The sequence below is a fragment of the Opisthorchis viverrini genome (assembly GCF_000715545.1).
Source record: "Opisthorchis viverrini unplaced genomic scaffold opera_v5_14, whole genome shotgun sequence".
NCBI classification, from domain to species: Eukaryota; Metazoa; Platyhelminthes; class Trematoda; order Opisthorchiida; family Opisthorchiidae; genus Opisthorchis; species Opisthorchis viverrini.
The window spans coordinates 2122344-2128343 of record NW_008751670.1 but is presented as its reverse complement, the minus strand read 5'-3'; positions in this window follow the sequence as shown (position 1 = coordinate 2128343).

Here is a 6000-nt window from a genome sequence, read left to right as displayed (position 1 = left end):
TAGCACTTCCCTGTCTGCTCCGTGTCCCACCTTTAGGTCCTTTAGAGGGAATTAGTACCTTCTACGTTTTAGGTGTGAATTTCAATCAGAGGGTTGTGTCTCAAAATGACCGTAATGAGAACTTTATTTGCATATGTAGTCCCTCCATAGATTGTCCAAAAAGTATAACAGTTGCTGCATATGTTCGGATATCTTAGGTTTTGACCCTTCACTCCATCACTGTTGTCCTTGCTCCTTGAGATCCTTCCCGTAATGTAGCACTTTGTTCGTACAATACCATGATTCCTTCTTGAAGCATCAATCTCAATTCACGTTCAGATCTATCCTTGATACAGGGTGCGACTATCTTCAGAGTTTACTCGTTCAATTTGTAAAATAAACAGCCCTGCTGGTTCATACGAAACAAGCATTGTTAAAAAAAACGTAATTTTCCAATCTATAATGAAAATTAATTTAAGTTTTGTGTGCCTTAGCTCACCCATCATGGTTCTCATTCCAAGAACATGATATATGCTGTTCAGTGTAAGGCTCTTCATCGGTAGATGAAATTAAACTTGCTAGTTATTACCACGTGAAGGGTACATGTGAGCCTTCCCATCTAGAGCTTGACATTTTCGTTGATCAGGTCCAAGGAAAGGGTAACATCTCTGAATCACCCAGAAAAATATCTGCGCGGCAATCAAGTGAACCATTTCATGGTAAGAAACATTTGTGATGCATTCACACACTGGCATGGAACAGCATTTTTGTGAAAAAACTGCTCAGTTGGATCTAATCTGATATACAACCACGTGATACAGCAAACTGTCACTGATTATGCAAGAACCGTTAGGCAGTCATATGGCGGCTTTTCAAGCGTTTGATGCATGGGAAAATCCAAAAATTGCTTGAGGTTCATACAACAAAATGTCTTACACAGTTTTTTTAGGCCAGTTAGAGGGATGGACGTAGATTCGTAAAACATCTTTTAGTAGAGTACCTCAGACGCTTGAGAGACACATGGATTTCCAACTTTATGGTTAGTCTGCTCAGTTCTGAATTTATTGCCTTCCGATAAAGATCTCACTTGTATTGGGACTCGTGAATGTCACCATACAATCGAACACCAATATACGAAAACCTTAATATAAAATAAGCAATTTTTAACGGTTTGGACCTCAGTACTATAAAATCAGGTCAGTCTTTTTAGGGACAGAAGACGAACTCTTTTGGGCACGGACATTGTTTGTTCCACTGCCTTGTGTATTTTTAACACTGCTCACCAGAGCTGACAAATAAACTTTCTGTAGAAGACAATAGCTCTGTGGCTAGTATTTAACGCACCAAACGTGCAGTATAACCTGAGGAGTGTGCGTCACGGTGACCAGTTCGGCTTTCTTTGTCATGGCATTTGTGGGTTGAATTTATCAACAAAACCCGGTATGTTTAGTCTGTGTTGGAACCGAAGGCCCCACACCCTCCAACGACTGCATCATGATAGACAACTTGTTTCCACTGTCTGAAGAAATCTAAATTCTGCTTTATTTCAGCCAAGAGCACGCGTATGGACACTGCTCAATAAATAACAAACCGTTGAAAATTGCCACCAGTACGGTTGTGGATTTACACCAAGGAGTGACTCCACTGTTACAGTAACTATCAAAAAATTGCCATGAACGCAGCTATCTTGATAATGCTAGTGAGGAAGTAGCAATGCACCAAAAAGCCGGGCGCCTCGCCTGGACAATTTGTCGGTAGAATGAATTCCTAATTGAAAAGAATCTCTCTGACGTTGGACTACGTTTGAATAATGACGGTATAATTAACGTTTAGCAGGTGATTCTAAACCAAACAACCAGGTAAATAGATGCAGTTTGTAAGAAAAGAAAGCTCACAAAACGCTTGAAAACAGTGAGAAATTTTGGAAAACTAACGTCCTCGTTCCAAGCAGATTTTACAGTTTCCCGTCCGCCGCACCAGATTTATTTCCCAAACGGGATTGACTGGACGGAAAATAATATGTGAAACAATCTGGCTTTACTGATTCATGAAGTAGAAGTCATTTAGTCTTCACACGAACTATGAACTCAAACGATCGTTTGGAGTAGGTACTTCTACCTCAAGAGAACCAGGGTACTTAAGTTGTAAACACCACTGGTACATTGGGCGAATAAGGACTGGTAAAGCCAAGGGGAGCAATCCAGTGATGAAAAAACTAATGAACGAAAAAGAACACGTCTAAAGACGAATGTGGCAGCTGAGCAATAAGATTACCGCATTGTCAACTGAACACGTGAATCGTTACCACTTGTGACCCCAGAGGCTTGTAAGAAACATGCAGAGAATGTTCGCCTAAGTTATGACATCATCCAATGTTTTACCAAGTGATGGATGATGAGATCAGGCGACGTTTCACTATATTTGAGGTTTGACGGTGAATGACACTAGAAAAAGTTACATTCTTCAATGAGATGCGACTTGAACGATTGTGAAGACAAAAGGATCCAGCGCGTAATACTGTGTCAACAGGTAGTCAATTCGTATCTCAGGCATCATCCATATGAACCATTTGGCTGGCCTCGCACAACACAGTAGGTTGAAGAATATAAGCCTGCAGTTGGAGGCCTATTTGAAATTCTTGGAAGCGCCATCTTACTCACAACCTAGTGTGTAAATCTCCGAAAGTCGAATGGCTTTGAGTTTGACCAGTCCCGAAATTTACACGAAATCCCCTGACAGCGCCATACCGACCGCGCGTTTTTGACGTTCAGCACCAAACCAGAAGAAAATGCTGGCAACCACAGTCAAGCGATGACACATCAAAACTACTTTCAGAATTTAGCGACAACAGGGATATTATATGCTGTTCAGTCAGCGAAACAAAGAGGTGAGGTTGTAATGACCAAACTGGTCAGCTTCAAATAAATCGACTAGCAGTTATCAAAGGATTGGTAAATCTTCCTGTTTTGTCAAAGAAAATGTTAGTTCAGTTACCGAATAGACACCTCTTCTGCTAGGATTCTTCTTCAATTTAGGTTAATAATGGGCTCCTGACTTCATTTATCCCACTGACCATGCAGAATGGTATATTCTTTAGAAAAAAGTCCATCGACTCAAATACCTCAGCGTTCTCATAGACATTCTACACGCCCTCCACAAATTACTAAGTTCAAAAAACGCACCACCTAATTTTGGCAACAAAACACGTTTTTGAAATCCACAAAAGTATTACAGGCGTTGTAATATTTAGGGTGCAAAAGAATGGTGTAAACAGGGATGGTTGCTAAACGAGAGCTTCAGTTGTGTTCCAGGTGAGACTGTCGCAAACCCAAATTGGTTTGCAAATGAGTGTACCTCAAAACCAATTCTGATTCCGGATGGAAAATTAATACTTTTGGTGAACGAAAATTGCGATAACACAATTGAATGGTTCTTGGGAAACACAAAATCTACCGGTGTCTGTTGGTGATCGTTTTTCTCCAGTTTTAAAATCACTGTCAGGCTTCTAATGTTTAGAGGTTACCTGTTCTAACCACTAATCGAGGGTGTTTGCTTGAGACGCTCTACAAGCGTTTTGTGAGGTGCGCATTGCTGATGATTTCCAATAAGGATGAGACCGCTGTTATACAGTTTTTCTCGACTTTCTAACACGGGGTGACAAAATCTCAACCTCAAATTTCCGGACAAAGCCTCCACAAAACATCCACATATTAAAAGGACATGTATAATATATTACTGAAATATATTTTGGATATTTCAACGCAGACTAAATGTCCTGGAAAGATCACAAACGAGAGATTCAGCTGGGTTTCCGCGAGTCTCTCGAAAAATCAAATTAGTTTGAAAATGAGTGTATTTCGCTAATTTCGTGCAATTTGGTCTCAAGTAGAACACAAGGTTGACGGAAATTCAGGGATTCCGCCTAACTGATATGCATCAAGAAGGGTAAAACAGGTCGCAGGCTGTCGACGAATTTTCAGCAAACTTATGAATAGTGCATTACAGACTAAATTTCATTATTTGTCAATTCTGTCGGACCAAAAACTTTGCAAGCGATTTTGATATTTTTGTTGGTATTTGCTTCGCCAGGCCTAAGATTCGTCACGGTGAAAAAGTGACTCTTTCAAGGTATGTTACAAATTTCCATATGACTGTGGCAAAAACTAGGGTGTGTTGCGCGGAAGTATACATGTACAGCCATGTAAAAGAAGATGGCTCAAATTAGTTACTGACATATTCTGTCATTTTCTCTCCTTAAGAATGTTCACATTCATGGGTAAATAGATATGTCATCAATACCTGGTGTACCGGACTTTAGTCTTCTTCATCAATAAAAATGGTTTATTTACATCGACAACATAATTATCAAGACCATCATAAAGAAGAATTTCGGTTGAGTTTTCCATGAAAGACCAACTGCTATGCAACCGATTATATTTGTCGAAATCAGCCCATTTTTGGTTCGAGTCAAGCGCAGGGTTGAGGACAACTCTGAGTTCGCGCCCACCTGATGAGCCGCAAGAAGAACGAAACCGGCCGTGGGCTGTCGAAGAGTTTTCAGAAACCTTATGAGCAGTTTCTTGTACTGCAATGTCTCTAATATCGTATCAGCATGAGGTGGCCTTTTTGCAGCACATTCAGTTAGAGAATATCGTAAAGAAGAATTTCAGTTGAGTCTCCCGTGAAAACATAACTGATTTGCTAATGAGTGTACCTGTTAAAATATAGTCATCATATTTTCAACAATTTTCTGCACAAGAGCCAAACAATAATATTACGGCTAAAAATGGTTAAAACTGTGAAGTATTAAATCACGAGAATTTGTATCTTCGACCCTAACGATCCAGTACACCTACCATTTTATGGAATACTAAGTACATCGACTATTTATTACCGGCCAAATTGTTCATTTATTTTCTTATGATTAATCTTTTTCGGAAGATGCTAATAGGTCAAAAGAAGCACCTCTTTTTTTGCCGACGACTGCGGTGCACTTTCATATCGTTCCTGACATTTTTGCATACGTATATTATCTTTGTTTCTCTGTTGTGGGATTAAACATTCTGCCACGTGCGCGAAGGCATATGATTAGAACAGTGTTTTCTACTGGATATGTTTTCCGGAGATAAATATACATAAGCTTATTAACTGGTTTGACTGCAAAAACATTTTCCACGATCAGAGTAAATGATACTGTCATGAAAGCAAAGCACACCTAGCCACGACTCTGATAACCGGTAGCATTTGATTCTGCTACTGACCTTTCAGTGGTACGCATTAGATTCCTATCAAAAATTGTAAGATGAATGATTAAGAGACTTTCAACTCTGTGGTATTAATCGTTGATCGGTTTAACGATATGGATGAACGTATTGCAAGTTATTGCATCATCGTCATCATTCTTACTAAAACAAACAACCGAGTAGTGAAAACTGGATTTATGGCTTCTGTCTGTGACGGCGCGTGTCGTGGTCTCCAGGCTTGGAAAGACCAGGTAACGCTCATTGACAGCTAGGTGCTGAAGGCTGTTAAGGATCTTTGAGATTTAGAATAGAAGTTGGAAAATGAGAGTATTTTAAGACATAATTATTTTGCAGAAAGTGAGTCACAAAAAATAGACTCAGCTTAAAAAGTGTGGTGGGGAGAGGAAAGGAAGAGTCATGATATCTAACGTTACTGACTCCTTTAAAAAACTGTGGAAAATTTAATGTGGACCAATCATTGTAACCCCGAATATGAGCCAACAATGATGCGTTTACTAACCTAGGATAATCATTCCCTTCATTTTGTACAGCACCGTTGAAAAAAATAGAAAACACCAGGTGTTAGGCCTGTGCCACTGTGTTCCATCTATCTGAGAGATTTGTAAATCCATTGATTGTTTGCGAAAGCTTTCTGAAACGATGGATGAACAGTGAAATTAACTTGCTTTCCAATTTATCAAAAGACTGCGTGGAGTTTCCCGCTCACTTTTGTTCTCTCAGTACTTCAAGTTGGACAGCGATCAATAGAATGAAAATT